The sequence below is a fragment of the Theropithecus gelada genome, chromosome 1, assembly GCF_003255815.1.
Source record: "Theropithecus gelada isolate Dixy chromosome 1, Tgel_1.0, whole genome shotgun sequence".
NCBI lineage: Eukaryota > Metazoa > Chordata > Mammalia > Primates > Cercopithecidae > Theropithecus > Theropithecus gelada.
Genome location: NC_037668.1, coordinates 176,678,998 through 176,700,711, shown reverse-complemented (window position 1 = coordinate 176,700,711; position 21,714 = coordinate 176,678,998).

Sequence of the window (21,714 nt, the reverse complement as noted above, 5' to 3'; positions counted from 1 at the left end):
ATACCCTGGTATGAAAGCAAAAATGGACACATAGACCAATAGAACAGATAGAGAACCCAGAAAAAAAGAATTTATCAACAACTATTGTTAAAAAATTGATTAAGCAGTCCCAAATAGGCAAAAATATAATGTATTTATATATCCACCATAAACTTAAGCATATTAAAATTAATATGCTATCTATTAAAGTCCCTTATTTTATTCTTGTAAATGAATAAATTATATTTTTTCCTATGGTATAATCCTCCACAATTATTCAGTTCCTTTTACATATAAGGTATTATGTTTATTTCCTCCAAAATTTAGAAGCCATATGTCTCATACTATTTACATTTATATGTATACATTCCCAATTGTTTAAATATTGGTGACACATTTACAACTATCTGATAGCCAACAAAGCTGATATAAACAAGCATTGGAGAAAGGACTCCTATTCAATAAGTGGTGCTGTGATAACTGGCTAGTCATATGCAGAAGATTGAAACTATACCCTTTCTTTACAGTATAAACAAAAATAAAGACAAGATAGATTAAAGACTTAAATGTAAAACCTAAAACTATGACCGCGCACAGTGTCTCACGCCTGTAATCCCAGCACTTTGGGAAGCCGAGGAGGGCGGATCATGAGGTCAGGAGATAGAGACCAGCCTGGCCAACATGGTGGACAGAGGTTACAGTGAGCTGAGATTGTGCCACCAACACTCCAGTCTGGGTGGTAGAGTGAGACTCAGTCTCGAAAAAATAAATAAATAAATAAATAAAACAAAAATAAAAAATTCCACTGTAAAACCCCAGGAGATAAGCTAGGAAATACCATTGTGGACATAGGACTGAGCAAAGATTTTATGACTAAAATGCCAAAAGCAATTGCAACAAAAACAACAATTAGCAAATGGAACTTAATTAACTAAAGTGCTTCTGCATAGCAAAAGTAACTATCAACAGAGTAAACAAACAACCTACAGAATGAGAGAAAATATTTGCAAAATATCACCTGACAAAGGTCTAATATTCAGAATCTATAAGGAATTTGAACAAATTTACAAGCAAAATCCCAACAACCCCATTAAAAAGTGGACAAAGGACATGAACAGACACTTTTCAAAAGAAGACATACCCAAGAAACATATAAAAAGGTCAACATCGCTAATAATTAAAGAAGGGCAAATCAAAACCAAAATGAGATACACCTCACAGCAGTCAGAATGGCTATTATTAGACAGTCAAATAATAAAACATGCTGGTTATCTTGCAGAGAAAAGGAAGTGCTTATACATTGCTGACGGGAATGTCTATTAGTTTAGCCATTGTGGAAAGCAGTATGGTGATTTCTACAAGACCTTTTAACCGAACTATCATTCAGACCAGCAATCCCATTACAGGGTATATACCCAAAAGGATATATATCATTCTGCCATAAAGACAAATGCATGTGTGTCTTCATTGCAGCACTATTCACTACAGCAAAGGCATGTGATCAATCTATATGCTCATCAATGGTAGACTAAAGAAAATGTTGTACATATACACCATGGAATACTATGTAGGCATACAAAATAATGAAGTCATATCCTTTGCAGCAACATGGATGGATCTATACACCATTATCCTAAGTGAACTAATGCAGAGACAGAAAAACAAATAAATACTACATGTTCTTACAGATGGGAGCTAAACATCCATATATATGGACACAAAAAAGGGAACAACAGACTTCAGAGCCTACTTGAGGGTGTAGGTTGGCAGGAGGGTGAGGATAGAAAAACTACCTGTATGGTAGTATGCTTATTACCTGGGTGTTAAAAACAATCTGTACACCAAACCCCAGTGACATGCAATTTACGTATGTAACAAACCTGTACATGTGCCCCAGAAACTAACATAATTTTTTAAAAAATAAAAACAATGTCATAGGATTTGATTGTTGATCTGACCAAGATTTGCTATATTTTAGATATCTGTATTACCCCCAAAATTCATCTGTTGAAATCCTAACCCTCAAGGTGATAATAGTATTAGGAGGTGTGGCCTTTACAAAATGATTAAGTCATGAGTACTCTCAAGAAAGGGACGAGTTCCCGTATAAAAGAAGCCCCAGAGAGGCTCTCCCCACTTCTGCCACATGAGGTACAGTAAAATGACCACCGTCTATAAACCAGGAAGTGGACCCTCACTTGACATTGAATCTAACTTGATTTTGGATTTCCCAGTCTACAGGACTATGAAACACAAATTTCTGTTATTCAATAGCTACCTAGTTCATGGCATTTTGAATGATAGCCATAATGGACTAAAAAATAATACTTAACATGTATATATATATATGTATTTGAAGTAATATTAGTTTATATTTAAACAATTGGGAATTTGTGCATATAAATTTCAACAATATAAGACATAGCTTTTAAATTTTGGAGGAAATAAACATGATATCTTCTATGTAAAAGAAACAGAATAATTGTGGAGGATTGTACAGTATGAAAAAATCTAATTTAATCATTTACAAGAATAAAAAAGAACTTTAATAGCATATTAATTTTAATATGCTTATATTTATGGTGGATATACAAATACATGATATTTTTGCCTGTTTGGGGCTGCTTAATCCATTTTTTAATAATGGTTGTTGATAAATTCTTATTCTTGATTTTTTTATTCTATTTCTTGTCTTCTCAATTTTTTTCTTTTTATATTTTGAGGCTGGATTGCCAGGGCACATTGTTCATGATTAACATATTTTTTTGATTTGTTGTTAGAATTTTTTGTAACAATTTATATTTTTAATACTTTATTTCCTTTTTATGTGATATGACTTTTTACCATTTTATTTACAACATTTAAAAATTGATTTTGATTGTATCTCATTTATACATGCTTACAATATTTTAGAGAACTTATTCTTTGTTTTGTACAAAATGAGCTTTTATTTTATGACCAAATAATTGCATTCTTTTACCTTTATCATGATGAACATTATCTATTACAGTAGGCTTTATAAAACTACCTCATTTGCATTTTCCTTTAATCATACTGTGTTTCTTTTTGTTCTTTACTAAATTGTTTCCGGTAAGTTGCTTTGCTTCTTGATGCTATAAAATTAAACATCTCATATTGTTTCTTCTGGAAGTTGCCCCAAAGATGCTAATTTTTATATCAAGTTTCTGATCTTTTTCTAGCTATCCTTAATATATATACAGATATATGCATATATGTAATTATTATTACGCTTAGACTTATCTATATGTAATTATCATTGCATCTTCATGATATTTTAATACTTTATTTAGTTGTAAAATGCTAGAGTCAACTTTCTTTTCCTTCAACATGTTGAAATAATTATGCTTTATCTTTCTGAGTACAGGGTTGCTGAGAAAAATTTGGTGTCTATGTGATATTTTCCTTTGTTATCTACTTTCTCTTGATATAATCTTTTAGAAATTTTTCTTTGCCTTTGATGTTATTACACGAAATAATAATGTCAGCCTAGGTGTGGATTTTTCTTTATCCTAATATTTGAAACTTTTGAATCTCTTTAGAACTACAGCTCTTTGTCTTTCTTTACTTCAAAGAAATTAAAGTCACTGTTATCACCATCTTACAAATCTCATTTTTGTTTGTTTGGTTTTGGTAGAGGGGTCATTTTTACTTACAAACTCCTCACATCCAACTTTTCTTTTTTGTCCATTTCCCAGTGATTTTTACGTGAGCTTGCTATCTGATTTTCCAGTTCAATTTGTGTAATTCAACTATACTAATTTTACTGTATATTCAATATATTGATTTTTTATATTCTAGTGACTTTTTGTGTCCCACAGTAAAATTTTATTATAATCAATTATTCTTTATCTCACAGTTCTTGAAACACTATTCTCTTTTGTCTTCTTGAATTGATTGACAAAGATAATCAGATTAAAGTAATTGTTTATCACATTCTCAGCCTCTATAATCAAATTGACATTTTGGTTCTGGAAAATTGTCATTAGATTCTAGGTTTATGGGTTTCTTTGCATGTCAGAATCAATAGCTTTCAAGAATCTCATCCATGACCAGTTGTGCTCACAAATAAAAAAATGACCTGCCTATATTATATGATTTATAAGCTTCTAACGGTTACTCTAATGAGAATAAATTTGAATAGTGTATCATGATCATAATTATATCATTCTACATACACCAAAGAGATTTTTTTTTCAAGCTAGAGTATCCTTTGTGTGTGAAAATATATTTTAACTATAAAGTTAACAGATAAAATAAAATGTGACTTTTCTGAGATGGAATATCCATTACACATGGAAATTCTCTTTACAATAGTAAAGTCATATAGTAAGTAAATAGAAAACAGAAATACATTTAAGGAAAAAAATGGGTAGAATACACAGAAACGACTGTAGACTTCATGGGAGGACAAAGACAGAATGCCTATATTGAATCAAATATTTCATTCTTGGAAAGAAAAATTCAATAATACACAGATGTAATTACCCTCTAAATTATTATTGTTTAATGTGATTTAATTTGATTTTCTGTGAGAAGTAGTTTGGAAACTTAATGTAGTTCTTTTTTTTATTTTTTATTATACTTTAAGCTCCAGGGTACATGTGCATAACGTGCAGGTTTCTTACATATGTAAACATGTGCCATGTTGGTGTGCTGCACCCATTAACTCGTCATTTATATTAGGTATATCTCCTAATTAATATGGAAGAATGCATATATACATGAGTAAGAGTAATAATAGTGGACTAGGTATAACAAATTAAAACATTATAAAACCAAAATTTTAAATCATCTCAACACTGAATAACATAAGCAGATAAAAGGAACAGAATGTATATAAAATGACAGTTATTATAAGATAAAGGTTTAATTCACAAGGAAGGGTGGAAGTGGTATATATAATAAACGATTTTGGGAAATATCTGTTGAAATATTAAAATACAGATTCCTACATCATCAAAATAATTTTCAAAAATCAAATTAATTTAGTTAACTAATTAAAAAAACATAAAATTAGTTTTTATACGGGGGAAATAATGGGTAAATATGTTGGAGTAAAACACTAAGAATTATATAAAAGATTAAATGCATAAAATAAATATTTTAGATATATTACATAAAAATGAATAAACATTGAATTAATATTTCATAATTTAAAAATACTATTATATGATTATGAAAATAAATTAAAATCTTTAAAAATTAAAATTTGCTAAAATAATGTGTAATAATGTTATATTTTAAATAAAAGATTGCTATTAAAAGTCAGGAAGAAAAAGAGTAACGTTCTAAATAAATAGATTAGTGACAATTTGAAAAATTTTAAAGTTCAGTCGTATTATAATCAAGGAAACACTAATAAATGACTTGCCTTTGTATAAATGAAATGAATAAATACATAAATAAATGGTAGTTACATTCCAGTAAATCCAACCAAAAATGAAAACTCTTACAATGCTAGTAGAATAATTTGGTACAACTTTAAGAAAAATTTTTCAGTCCGGGCGTGGTGGCTTACGCCTGTAATTCCGGCACTTTGGGAGGCCAAGGCAGGCGGATCATGAGGTCAGGAGTTCGAGACCAGCCTGGCTAATATGGTGAAACCCCGTCTCTACTAAAAATACACAAATTAGCCAGTCCTGGTGGCATGCGCCTGTAGTCCCAGCTACTCAGGGGGCTAAGGCAGGAGAATGGCCTGAACCCAGGAGGCGGAGGTTTCAGTGAGCTAAGATCATGCCACTGTACTCCAGCCTGGGTGACAGAGCTAGACTCTGTCTCAAAAAAAAAAAAAAAAAAAAAAAGAGAAAGAAAAAGAAAAAGAATAATTTTTCATTGTAAGTTAAAAGACAAATTATAGATTTTTTATCACAAAAAAATTTTGATGGAAATATATCTTAAGTGTGATGACTATGTTAAGGATTTAGTTCCTAGGATGTAGTTCTGAGATCTCTTTATTATGGTAGAGTACTGAGAAATAAATGTTTTAAATATTCAACAATAATGTAGTGATAAAACAATATTTTTTATATAATCATTATAATAGTAGTACATTTATTAAAATAGAATATTGTCTAATTACTATTAATTTTATAGTTATATTACTAAATTGTACAAGCAATATTATCCTATTTGCATATGCACATATTATATGTTGAAAACATGTATTTTCATATAATACAAGAGTAACACTTATTTCCTCCGGCTAAGGAGAAATTTAGATTTTTTTTGGGGGGGACAGAGTCTGACTCAGTCCCCCAAGTTGGAATGTAGAGGCCCAAAAGGGCTCACTGCAAACTCTGCCTCCCAGGCTCAAGCAATTATCCAGCTTCAGCCTCCAAAGTAGGTGGGACTACAGAGGTGAGCCTCCAGGGCCGGCTAATTTTTATATTTTATGTAGAGACAGGTTTCATCATGTTGCCCAGCTTGGTCTTCAACTCCTGAGGTCAAAGCTATCCGCCTGCCTCAGCCTCCCAAAGTGCTGGGATTACAGGCTTGAGTTAACTCCACCTGGACAGCTGTTTTTGTTTGTTTGGTTGGTTGTTTTTTTTTTTTTTTTTTTTTTTTTTTGAGACAGCGTCTGGCTTTGTACCTCAGGCTGGAGTGCAGTGGCGGGATCTCGGCTCACTGGAAGCTCCGCCTCCAGGGATCCCGCCATTCTCCTGCCTCAGCCTCTTGAGTAGCTGGGACTACAGGCGCCCGCCACGACTCCGGGCTAATTCTTTTGTATTTTTAGTAGAGACGGGGTTTCACTGTGTTAGCCAGGATGTTCTCGATCTTCTGACCTCGTGATCCTCCCGCCTCGGCCTCCCGAAGTGCTGGGTTTACAGGTATGAGCCACCGCGCCCGGCCTCCGTTTGTTTTTTAATTAGTTTAATTTCTCTATAATTTACACAAAATAAAAGCACTGATTTATAAGTATACAATTTCTAATTGCCTGTTGCTAACATACGGAAATACAGTTGATACATTTATAATGACATTGCTTAACTTACTTATCAATTCCAGTAACACATTGCAATTCATTGTAGATTCTTTTTCAACTTTACATACATTTTATTTTATTTTCTGGACCATATTACACTAGAGAGGACTTCCAGTGGGACTGTGAATAAACATACTAGAAGAAGACATCCTTGGCATGTTCCAGACATAAGGGGAAGAACATTCAGTTAAAGTATAAATGCTACTTTTCATTTAGTTCCCCACCCCCCACCCAGGTGTACTTCAAGTGCTTTTTAAGATAAAAGTATATGTTTGAGTCTGCTAATATGGTATGTTAATTTCCTATTACTGCTGTAACAACTTAGAACTAACCTATTTGCTTGAAACAACACGAAGTCTTGCCATGTAGTCCTAAAGGTCAGAAGTCTGAAATGGACTTCGCCGGACTAAAATCAAGGTGTCATCAGGCTTTTGTTCCTTCTGGAGACTCTGGAACGGCATCTATTTCTTCCTTTCCATCTTCTATAGGATGTGTTGGCTCTTGGTCCCTTGTTCTTCCATCTTCAAAGCCAGAAATGGTTTACTGAGTCTTTCTCATGCTACATTATTCTCACACATCTATTCTGTATTAAAATCATCTCTTTTATCATGTAAAGTAACATATCCTCAGATTCCAGATATTCAGAAGTGGACATTTTTATGGGAGTTTATTCAGCCTGTCACATATGGTAAAATAGTTGTGTTGTTTTGTACCATTTTGTTCCTTATATGATAAACCAACCTTTCATTCTTTGAGGAGAAAAAAAACATTACTTGGTCATGATATATTATACATCTTGCATGTTGCAGGATTTCATATGCCATAGAGCTAAATTAAGGATGTTTGTACTTATATTTATGACGGATATTAATCTAGAGTTTTTTATTTGAATTATCCTGTTTAGTTTTAGTGTTACAATAATGCTATATTTATAAATCGGGGAGAGAATGCTCTGTCCTCTTTTAATTTCTGGAGAAGTTATATTCAATTGATATCATGTCTTCATACATGTTTGATAACATTCGGAACTATACAAAAACATGTAACAGAAGGTGACCAAGTATGATTTATATGAGGAATATAAAATTCACTCAAAATACAGTGAACAACATTTAATTAAGATAAATAAAAAACCTTTATCTCAATAAATGTAGTAGAATCACTTGAAAAATTCAAAGCCTATCCACAATAATAAAAATAAAAAAGCACAGTCTCAGGAAGTGAGTGGATAGACATATTGTCATATATAATATACAATGGAATAAATCTACTAATTTTTACAGCAACCTTGGAGCATTATGTCAATAGACAAAAGACTGAGATATAAAGAACACACGCTACATGATGCTAATTACATGAAGTTGATGGATAGGAAATATTTGACAGATTACAGAGAATATTTTGAAGAGAGTGTGAGTGAGGGAACTTTCTGAGGTAGAGGGAAGATTCTCTATCTTGATTAGACTTCTGGTTGCAGACTTGTTTACATTTGTCAAAACTGATCGAATTGTACTTACAGACTCTGCCTTTCACTCTACCTAAATTTACCTATACTACAATAACACATAACAGTTATTTAATAAAAATAACACCAATTATCTGTCTAAAATTGCTTTCTATTCATCAGCATGTTGGGAAATAATGTGGATTAAATTTCGAGCTATTTTTGTATCATGAATAAATAATATTTGCTACATGTATTTACCTTATGTGCATTTATAAGTGAACTGCTTAAAATGCACCTAAAGGATGAAATCTATTCATTTTATATAGATCACCAGTAACTCTTTTTATTATAGAGATATTAAGAAAAAAGACTAGATCTAATAATAACATCTTGTTCCCATTTTCTCAAATATACAGCTCTGCTGTAAATAGGTTTCCACAGAAGCACCTACTACTTATCAAAGTTTGAGCCAAGAAAATCTCAAATGTACTTTTTTTGGTATCCAATTGAAACTTTGAGATTGAAAAGTTTTCTTTCATCATCTTTTTCAATATTCTTTTAATTTACCCAATTTCTCTGAATCTTCACCAAAAACCTTTATATTCTAGGAAGTCTCCCCTGTGTTCAGTTCTCTCAAAACTTAATTTTTATTCCCTTACTTCATACAGCAACTAAATCTTTGGAAAAGACTTTTAACTACAGTGTCAGTTAACCCTATTTTATATTACAATAAAAGTGTTATAACTCTGAACTGAATTGTACTAGAAGTGCTTTTAAACAAAGATGCTGTTTCCCTGTTGTTGTTTCAACTTTTTTATTATTGTTAATTAATTGAAGCAGAACATAGTTGTGTTTATGCCTTATATAAGTCTTAGATCTTTATTCATAGGTTGTGTGTTAGGGGCAAATAATTTTACATTTTGTTATTAATTCTGGGCAAATAATTCTACATGTTGTTAATTGATTCTACCTAATACTAGTAAATGGAATGAATATTACAGAAGATGCAGGATTACTATCCATCCAATTTTACCTACTATAAATTTAAAAATAATATGAAAATCTTTCTTTCCAGTCCCCAAATCCAGTTAGCCACAAAAATTGCTTAATTCTACATTCTATATCTTTCTAATAGTCATCATATCATTTAGGTATCAACTGCCACAGTAATACCTCGGATCTACCTGTCTCTTTCTTTGTGTTTATTCTTTCACTCAAACTCCTCTTAACCTTCACTAAAAGGAAAAAAAAAATTCCTACATCCTCCAAGTGTTCAGTAATTGTTTTTTTTTTTTCTTTTCCTTAGCTTATTCACTGTCTTCCTAATTTGCTCAGACAATATCTAGGAACTAACAAACATGCACAGCTATAACAGACTCTAACATGATTTACTGTTACAATAACAGTGGATATGAAAATAATCTACTAGTAATTAACAGATGTTGATAACATACGTGAAGCCCTAACAAGTCAGGTTTTTTTAGCCTATAATTGTTTGTTATTGCAAAAGTATGAGATTGATAACTTGTTAATTCAGGAAAGAAAATTAATTCAGTGATTTGTGTGCTATGTGAAAAGTTTTAGAATACAATTTTTTTTCTGGCTGGCTTTGTCTGGAAAATGTCAAACAAGCTTCCAAATAGGTGGGTTGTATAATTTATACAGTTGATAGACTATTTAGAAATTAACAGACTACCTAAATACGGTGCTACATGACTGTATCCAGACTAAGCTATTTTTGTTATCCTTGCACTTAATGACAAGCATAATAGTTTTAGTTGCCGTGAAAGAATTGTCCTTGCATTGTTTTCTTGACATAATATTGCAGGGTCATTTATTAATTTGTTTGACAAATACAAGAAATAGAAAATAGATGTTTCAAACTCTACCTAGTCAATATAATACAACTGAATAAAGCAATTAGGATGAACCATGGGGAGGGGGAGAAAAAATAAAGGGAAAGGAAGAGAGAGCAGAGGGAGAATAAGAAGATAGAGGAAGGGAGAGAGTGAGAGCTAAAACGCTACCTATTCTATCCCACTCCCAATCTGTAGTCCTTGGTCTTTTTGTTTAGTTACGTTTCAGTGAGACACAGAAGGGCCAAGCAAAAGAGCATCTAAAAAAGAACTGGACTGCATCAGTCCTTGCCTGAGTTCTACTTTGCTTACTCTAAGTCTGTAGTTCTCAAACTGAACTGCCGCTTGCAGTTTCTCATTAATCTGTTGAAAAGAATATATAGATGTCCACCCAAGTACCAGAAAAAATAAATCACCAATATTGCTGGGTGATTACTGGCGAAGTATATTGCTAATTTTAAAACTTTCCAAATTATTTTACTGTGTATGAAGGGTGAAACCATTGATTTAAAATGTCCTTCCTTTCCTGTCCTCCTGATCTTTAGGACTATGCCTGCTGCTGGTCCGTCCCTCTTCCCTCGTGTTGATGCATCTGAATCAGTCTTACATAAAAAACATTGACTATTCTTTTCTTCAAAGGCCTAAGCATGAGGCTTGAGCTCTAATTATTTTTAGCTCAATTACTGTATCAGTCTTATGCAAACAGAGTTTGATAATTATAAGGAAATAGAACTTTCATTTAACCAAAATTGTGTGGACCTATAGGATATTATATATCATCTATTATGCTTTTTAAAAGAAAACTTGCCTACGATTTAATACTGCTTACAGTATTATTTTCTTCTCCCAGCCCAGAATACATGACGTCAAAACTTCTCAAGCTCAATCTGATAATCATGCTCACTCTTTCTCATCTTTCAGAGTTATATAATCACAAATAGATCATTATGAAGTTTACATAAAATCATTCTTCATTTAAAAGAGAAATGGTATTAATCACCGTCATCAACATAGTACACCCTTATTAAATTATAAAATATTCAAAGATGTTTTCTTTAAGTAAAATAGCTCCAAACTGTTAATATTGCCTGTTAAAACAAGACACTTGGGATCTCACATTTTAAAATATTAATTTGAATTAACAAATGAATTCATATGGTGATATGAGGATTCTTATAGACCCTGTTTGTGCTACATAATTATCTTAATTAATTATCATTTCCTTATTTTTTGCTTGTATTTCTGATTATTTTTTCTATATCCCTCCAAATGTTAGGGACATATTTATTGTCAGCTTTCTCTTTGTCAGGTATTGGAGTTATAATTGTGCCACTATTCTCATGAGAATAGTTTCCCACTGGTAGATTCAGCGATGTAAAGTAAAAGTAAAAGTTTATTTCATAATGTGGTAAAGATAAATGTTAGTATGCTAAAATAGGATAGGATGAGGGTTTCCAGCAAGGCTCAGGACGTTGGGAAGGCTGTCCTGCTGGGCTGGCCCTTGAACTATCTCATGAAGGATGAGTAAGCTTTCAGGTTAGTAGACTATAATACATGCTTTACAACCTGGGAAAGAAACTACTTTAGAAAATTCTATTAGGATTATAGCAACGATAAAAATTTATACGTTAATAAATTGTCTTATATATAATTAATATAGTATTTAAAAATAAATCTACACTAAAATGTTTCAGATTAGTCGAGTACAATTAGCTTTTAATAAGTGTCAATCATGTATCAGGCACTGTAATAAAATCAGGGGATTACAAAAATGGACTTTGAAGATCACAAACTGAAGGAGATGGAAAATAACTTGTAGTTTTGAGCTCCCAGTATGTACCATAAACTTTAGTTATGACATCTTTTTACATTCAAAATACCTCTGTAATATGAACTTTCAAATCCTTTTTGCAGATTTGGCAATAGAGCACTGTGCAGACATGCTACCAAACAGGGTGTGTGCTAAAGCTGATTGACACCAAAATCTTTTCATTCCAAAGTAAATTTTGTTTTTATGTTTCTTTATCTCCTTATTTCTGAATTCACTGGGGATGCTGAAAGCAGCAGAAACACATTTAAGGAGCCTACAGTTGTTGGCTGAGAATACACATTTCTCTCATACACATTACACTTTTAAATTCGGCTTAGTAGAAAAGGGATAGGTGCTATATTATTGCCTGTGAATTTTCATTTTCACTTCGGTCCAAACTGAAATAAAACAGAGTATAATCTAACTAGAAGAGTGATATAGCAGAAGAGAGTAAAAAGTGAAAGAACAGAGACAATGAGAAATGTGATTAGTATAATTTTATCAAGAGATTTTCAGGGAGCAATTATTTTGGCACTTATCACAGCAACTTCCAAAGCAGCACCAAGTATCCTTCTATGAACACGTGCTTGAACTGCACTTTAGAGAGGATATTCATTTTCAGGAGAATATATCTGAGGAAATTGCATTAAAAGATAATTTCTAGGTGGAAATATGCTGAAATAAGCTTTACCAGGTTAGGAAGCATAAGTAGGCAAGTACATACTTGGGGATTACAATTCAAGGTAAGATTTGGATGGGGACAGAGAACCAAGTCATATAAATGACGTTGTTGGAAATTAGTTCGCCATTAAGTGCTTGAGTTTACTTCTGGGCTTCCTATTTCATTGCATTGGTTTAGGTGTCCTTTTTTTATGCCAGTATCATACTGTATGTATGATATTGCATACAATTTGCACATATGCAAACTAAAAATAAAAAGAAGACTATGGCTTGTTATTATTCATCATATTTGGTGAAACTGAAAAACAAAAATTCCTAGGGGCTAACAAGTATATCTGTAGATGTGATCCTCATTATTTAAATATTTCCTCAGATGCATAAAAAATTAGTAGAAGGAAATTTATTAATGTGCTAAGGGTAGGAAACTGGTGAAATGACAGGTAATTTTAGGGTTTTTTTTCTTTATATTTTTCTGTACTGCTCAAAACCTTGCAAGTTCATCCTTAAAATACAATTCACAGCTGTAACAACAGCTACAAAGAAGCGTGAAGCTGCACATTCCCCAAATCATAGCATGCCAGAGCAGATCATGCAGATATTCTGGTAGAGACATTTTATTCTCCTGTGAATAAGAACATGTGGTTTTTCCTTTCTAGAAACTTGTTTTTCTGCACTAAGTTAACTGCTCTTTTTCCATCACAACAGGCACATTGATAATTTGTACTTTCACAAAGTAGTTTTCCCAGACACACTCTTGTCCCAATTAGTGCATCATGCTAATTCTGGCTTTGGAGCTTTAAACTGTTTAGAAAAATCTGAAGTCTCCTACTCATTTGCAAGATAAACTATTCCAATCATACAAGTCTCAATTTAGATATTATTAATCCTCTTGACTCACCACTTCCGTGTTATTTGCTTCTACTATGTTTGCCTATATTACCTCACACTGTCTGCTCAGAGCACCGCTATATATAGATGACATTGATTTTGTTAAAATTTGAAGTAATTGTCTTCCCTACAAGACTGTAAGTTTCATGAGAAATTACATATATTATGTATATATCATATAAATACGTGTATATAGAGAACTTTTCTGGGAAAGCAGATTTTCAATATGGATTTTTAATTGTATATATTTAAGGTACGCACCATGCTGTTTTGATATACACATAATATACATAATGAAATGATTACTACACTTAAGCAAATTAACCTATCCATCACCTTGCACAGTTTCTTTTGTGTGTGTGTAGTAAGAGCTCCTAAAATCTACTGTTTTATGAAATGTTCAGTGTATCACCTCTTATTAACTATAGTCCTCATGCTGTACATTAGCTCTCTAGATTTATTCATCTTATATAACTGCAAGTTTATACCCTTTCTACTTATCCTGATTTCCTCTTCCTCCCTGCCCCTGGTAATAATGTTCCACTCTCTATGTTAATGTATTCATCTTTTTTAGATTTTCCACATAAGTACAATACTGAGGTGATTTCCTTTTCACGTCTGCTTTATTTCACTTAATACAGTGTCTTCCGGGTTTATTCATGTTGTTGCAAATAGCAGTAGCTCCTTTTTAAAAAGCAGAATAATATTCCATTATATATATTTTGGACATACGATAATTTATTTTTTCATAGATTCTTAGGTTGTTTTCATATCATGTCTATTGTTAATGATACTGCAATAAACATGGAAGGGCTGATATGTCTATGAAGTGCTGATATTAATTTCTTTCAATATTCCCAGAAGTGGTAGATCATACGTTAGTTCTATTTAAAATTTGTTGAGGAGTCCTCATGCTGTTTTCCATACTGACTGTACCAACTTGCATTCCCATCAACAGTGTACAGGGTTCCCTTTCTTCCATAAACTTACCAACACTTCTTATTTCTTGTCTGTTTTTTGTTGTTGTTGTTGACGGAGTTTCACTCTGTCACCCAGGCTGGAGAGCAGTGGTGCAATCTCGACTCACTGCAACTTCTGCCTCCCGGGTTCAAGCAATTCTCCTGCTTCAGCCTCCCAAGTAGCTGAGATTATAGGTGCCCACCACCAGGCCCAGGTAATTTTTGTATTTTTAGTAGAGACAGGGTTTTGCCATGTTGGCCAGGCTGGTCTTGAACTCCTGACCTAAGGTCATCCACCTGCCTCAGTCTCCCAAAATGCTGGGATTACAGACATGAGTCACTGTGTCCAGCTAGTCACCAGGTCTGGCCACTTGTCTTTTTGATATTAGCTATCCTGACAGATGTGAGGTGATGTCTCACTGTGGCTTTCAGTTGCATTTCCCTGGTAACTAGTGATGTAGAGCACATTTGTATAAACCCAGTAGCCATATTTATGTGTTATTTGAACAAGTTCAGAAAGACACCGATAAATGAAAAATATACCATGTCCACAGATTGGAAGAATTAATATTGTTAAAATATCCATACAACCCAAATCAATATACACACAAAGCAAAATACATATTGAATGATTTCCCTATAAATTCCAATGACATTTTTCACAGAAATAGAAAAATGCAGTCCTAAACTTTGTATGGAATCACAAAAGACTTGAAATATACAAAATAATCTTGGAAGTAAATTAAAAAATCTTGAAAGCATCACATTTCCTGATATTAAATTACATTACAAAGGTATGGTGTTCAAAACAGTATGTTACTGGCATAATAAAGGACACCTAAACCAATGCGATGAAATAGAAAGCCCAGAAGTAAACTCAAGCACATACGGTGAACTAATTTCCAACAATGTCATTTATGTGACTTGGTTCTCTGTCCCCATCCAAATCTCATCTCAAATTGTGATCCCCATAATCCCCACATGTCAAAGATGGGACAAGATAGATGTAATCATATCGTAGGGGCAGTTCCCCCCATGCTGTTCCGATGACAGTAAGTGATTCTCAAGAGATCTGATGGTTTTATAAGCATCTCACATTTCCCTTGCTTGCACTCACTCCATCTTGCCACCCAGTGAAGAAGGTTCCTGCTTCTCCTTTGCCTTCTGCTATGATTGTTAGGTTTCCTGAGACCTCCCCAGCAATGTGGAACTGTGAGTCAATTAAACCTCTTTCCTTTATAAGTTACCCAGTCTCAGGTATTTCTTTATAGCAGTGTAAGAACAGATTAATACAATCACCAAGAAAACACAATGGAGAAAGAATAGTCTTTTCAATAAACAATGTTGAGTGAACTGAATATCCACATGCAAAGAAATGAAACCGGACCTTTATCTTACACTATACACAAAATCAACTTAAAGTAGATTAAAAACCTAAACATAAAATCCGAAACCATGAAATTCCTAGAAGTAAAGTAATCTAGGGGAAAAGCTTCTTGATATTGCTGTTGGCCATATATATATATATATATAAAATCATACCAAAAGTTCAGGTAAGAAAAGCAAAAAAATAAAAAATAAAAAAATAGAAATAAACTGGGCCTATATCTAACTAGAAAGTTTCTTTGAAGCATAGACAACAATCAACAAGAACAAAAAGTGAGCCCATATATCTGATAAGGGGTGAATATCCAAAATATATAAGGAATTCACACAACTCTATAGCAAAAGGACAAATAACTCCATTAAAAATGTGAAAAAAAAAAAAAAAAAAGGCTGGGCACAATGACTCATGCCTGTAATCCCAACATTTTGGGAGGCCGAAGCTGGTGGATCACCTGAGGTCAGGAGTTCGAGACCAGCCTGGCCAACAAGGCGAAACCCCATCTCTACTGAAAATACAAAAAATTAGCCGGGCATGGTGGCGGGTGCCTGTAATCCCAGCTACTCGGGAGATTGAAACAAGAGAATCACTTGAACCCAGGAGATGGAGGTTTCAGTGAGCTGAGGTAACACCACTGCACTCCAGCCTGGGAGACAAGAGTGAAACTCCTTCTCAAAAAAAAAAAAAAAAAAAGGGAAGAAAACCCTGTATAGATAATTTTCTAAATAAATTGACCCCTGTGTTTTTTATGCACAGAGAAAAGGTAGTTTGGTGAACAAAAAACGATTTCTAGAAGAAAAGAACCACATGTTCAAATTCGTGCGAGAATGAAATATCTCTGCTCTCCACGTGATTTGCTTTTGCATGCTACTATTTGGTAAGTGTGCAGCTTCAGTTATAAAAAATATATTCACATACATATTTATATATGTGTGTGTGTGTGTGTGTCTGTGTGTGTTTGCATGGGTATTTGTTGAATGGTAGCTTATTACCAGAAAACTTGTAATTGCTATCTTAAAGAATGAGAGAGAATTTTGACTAGAGGGGAAATAGAAGATTGTTTTGCAGTTAGTGGCGGGTACAGACGATGGATTACAGTGGTTCCAGTCTTTATGATTGACTAAGTATTTCCAATGCCTGGAATACAGATGTTGGGAAGGAAAATTGCACAGCAGAGGTAAAGTTAGTTAACTGAAAGTGAGTGTATCAAAATGAGGTACGGGCTTAAGGTGCCTTTGAATGGAAATCTATTTATATTAACTGTTGGAAAACACATAGAATATTAATGAATGAATCACCCATGGGCTCAAAAACAGATAAAATAATGTTGTATTAAATACCTGAATAGGTGGTTTTCTGCTGGGAATTTACTAAAGTCTAGGAATAGAAATAAAGAGTGGTGGTGTTGATTCAGAGGTGGAATTTTGGAGGGCAATTGTGAGAGAACATCAAACAGAGCAAGAGAGTTGAGGATATTGGAAGACCAATCTATTTAACATTATCCTTGTGTTATTTTCACCTCTATGAAAATGCTTTCCCAGTGTCTTTTCTGGGTTCAGTTTTCTCCACCCATCTTAAATATTGACAATTGCTATCCACTGTTTGTTTCTGTCTTTGTATTCCATGTTAGGCTATGGCTTATTGAGAATCTGAATGTTTTACATCTCTATATTCTATTATCATTAATAACAATCCAAGGATATTTTTTAATCTTGTAAAAGAAAAAACATAGCTAAAATGTGGCCATTGAGAGAAAAATAGAGAGAGAGAGAGAGAGACTGCAAGTGACCGTTGCCAAATAATAATTAAAAGGAATGGGTTTGGAGATTACACAGCTTCACAAAGCTAAAGGCAGAATTAGCTTTGATACTTATTGTAATAGTAATATAAATGAGGACAAGTTATTTAGGCTTATTAAACAAATTTCTAATTTTTAAATGACGATGATGTATATCATGGAATAAGTATGACAATTAAATGGGATAAAAACTATCTAAAACAATTGACCTAGGGCCTGGAACATGGAGCACTTGATAAAATGCAGTTATCAGTATTACAATTATGTATTTGTGGTTATGATGCTTGTGTCTATTGTCTGAGGCTAATGTGTTCTTAACAAGATAAGTATGAGATTATACCTAAACTGCAGCAAGATAGAGATACAAATTAATGGCTGAATTAAATAAATTAATTCATTTTTAAAATATGTACTGAGCCTACAATGCACACAGCATCAGGCAATGTTTTACACAGCAGTGAGTATAAAGGATAAAAACGTACATGTAATATTTTTATTTATTCATTAATACATACTTATTGCAAATACTATGTGGAAGTTACTACATCAGAATATGAATACCAAGTGATATGTTTTTAAAGAGGTCTTATCAAGCTAACACTCTCCTCTGGGAAGGAAGCATAAAATAAAACAGCAAACACAAAAACTTGTAATTTGAAAATAAGTTTAAATATCTGAAATAAAATAATTGATTGCTAAGAGACGAAACATATTCTAGGCCCTTTCTAAGAAAGGTATATTTTAGCTGATATTTGGAAGATGAAAAAGATAAAAGTAGGTGATAATTAGAAGGAGAATATTTCAGACAGAAGAAACTGGATAGTCAAGTACCTTAAAGTAAGAAGAGATCACGGAAACAGAAAGACAACCTGTGTTGCTGGAGCATGGAGAGTTAAAAGGAAGTAGCTCAGAATAGACTCTGTAGATACAGACTGAAACAGGTTATTATCTTATAACCAAGGCTATAAAATGAGAAATGGAGTGACAGGAATCATTTATTTACCAAATATGTATTGTATGTCTATATATGCTAGACATTTTGTAGGAATCAGGGACAAAATGATTAACTCCTAAAAGCTAACCGAATAAACAAGCAAATTATATGATACATGAGATGACGGTAATGAGCAGTACAGAAAAGGAAAAGTGAAAAGGGGGTAAAGAGCTCCATTTGGGTGGAGGACTAGGCTTGGGGACACTGCAGTTTTAAATGGGGAAGTAAGATAGGCCAACTGAAAAGGTGATGTTTGTTCTGCTTTTGCTGTTTAAACATTTTTAAACCTGTTTTTAAAGAAATATATGCTCATAGTAAGCATAAAATATCTTTTAATTTTTTTCATTGTATTATTTCATTCACACATATTCTATTCTTCAGATAAAGCCATTGCCATGAATTCTTTTTATCTTTGCAGATTTTTTATAGTACAGTATTTCTACTTTAGTTGTTTTCAATAATACTATATCTTAGAATCTCCCCATTTCAGAACATATATCACTTTCTTATTCTTTTTTATTGTAATTCAACAATTTTATAGTAGTAACAGATTTTATTCGACCATTATTATCATTATTATTATTTTGAGACAGAGTCTCGCTCTGTCGCCCAGGCTGGAGTGCAGTGGTGCGATCTCGGCTCACTGCAAGCTCCGCTTCACTGCAAGCTCTGGTTCACTGCAAGCTCTGGCTCACTGCAAGCTCCACCTCACTGCAAGCTCTGCCTGCCGGGTTCACGCCATTCTCCTGCCTCAGCCTCCCGAGTAGCTGGGACTACAGGCACCCGCCCCCAAGCCAGGCTAATTTTTCTTTTTGTATTTTTAGTAGAGACGGGGTTTCACCATGTTAACCAGGATGGTCTCGATCTCCTGACCTCGTGATGCACCCGCCTTGGCCTCCCAAAGTCCTGGGATTACAGGTGTGAGCCACCGTGCCTGGCTTATTCAATCATTTTTATGGTGATAGACATTTAAATAATTCCATTAAAAATGTTTCAAATAAAATTATAAGGAAGATGTTGTATACATATCTTTGGAAAATATGTGATTATCTAATTAGAAAGAGGAATTTAGAGGTAAAATGATTCATATTACAGGAATTAATTTTGATAGAAAACGCTAGACTGTTCTTCTAAATGGCAGTGTCAATCCAGTGTCAAACAACAACAGGATGTAGGGGTGATAGCTTCTTATTCTCACCAACACTTACAGATAATCACCTTTTATAATTTTCCAGTATGACTAAAATAGTATCTGAATATGATTTTTATTTACTTGTCTTTAATTATTAATGTATTTATTTTTTCATTATTATTAATTGTATTCATTTTCTGACCATTGTTCCCTTGTTGTATTGCAATGTCTGTTTATTAAAGAAACTAGACTTTTTGGAATGTGTCAAAATCATTTTCTGAATATTCATAGTTTCTTTCTTTTGTTATTTATGGTGTCTTTCATTAAACAGATATTTTAGTTTGGAGATAGTAAAACTCTATATTTTCCTTTATAGCTTTTGATTTTGAGATTTGATGGCTTTTGTTTAGCAATATCTTCCCATTCCAACTTTATAAAATATTTATCCACCATTTCTTGATACATGGTTCAATTTTTCATGCTTCAATCATTCTTACCTGAAAGTTTGGTTCAAGTTTTTTGTTTTTAAATAAGGTAACATAGCATTCATATTTTGTTCCAAATATTAATCAGTTATTGTAATTCTTTCATTCAATAACCTGTTCATTTTAGAGTAATTTAAAATGTCGACAATTTATATTACATAAAATTTCCAAATGTAGTTGCATTTGTATTTTAAAACTATATTATCTTGAATGTATGTGCTTGACTGTTCTTGCCTAAGACCTTATTATTTTAATTCATGTCACTTTGTAATATTTCTTTTATAATTAAATAAGGTTCATAGCCCCTCATTGTCCATTTTCATAACAATTCTGGTCTCTTTGTAGTTTTTAGGCATTTTTCAGATTAAATAAAGGATACTTTTATTACTTTGACCAGGATTATATTAAACTAATCTATTTCAGGAAGAATAAATGTCTCCACAATATTTTTTAAGTTATCTTTATAAAACCCTTTGTATACTTATGATTGTCAGCCTTCAGTTTATCTTTTCATTGCTATTATAAATGTACTATTTTCTATCACTTTATTTTATTGTCTTGTATTTTCTTGTTTGAAGAAAGTAGGCTTCTTGGGATATGTATAGCATATATATATATATCCATTATAGACCAATATTTTAATTAATTTCTTTTTTTTCCAAAAATAACTTTATATTTATAAATAGGTAATAAGCTACAAAACCGTAGCTATAGTTTGAAAAAATAGCCATTTGAGTTTAAAGAAAATAATTGACTATATTAAATCCTATACTCATAAACTTACTAAATACTACATATTGAAAAACAGTAAAAGGTATCCATCTAATTTTAGATACCCCAAAATGATTTAACCATCTTTAGTGACCATTTATCTGTTTGTATTTAAAAGATTAAAAATGGTGTTCTAACTTCACATACTAAAATCTTAAAGCATCAAACAAACAATTCAAATAATCTACGACCATTTATCTTGCATTTTATGTTCAGATACAATGGTCTTGTGCTGGTCTTTTTATCCTCCCTCATACATGAATCCTATTTGTATGCTGTTGGACAAAGTTAAAACTGTGATGTGTTGCTCTAGATCAACATACATAATGAACCTTAAAATGTGACTGACTCTAAAATCCATCACTTTAAGCTAATTGTTCTCCCTATTATCATTAAACAAAAATTACACGTGTAAATAACTGGGCTACTCATTAATATAAATCAGGGAACTTCAGTATAGGACTAGGACTTAGAGTCTAAACCCCAAACTTGCTAAATTGAGGATAAAGAAACACAAAAGTGTTAAA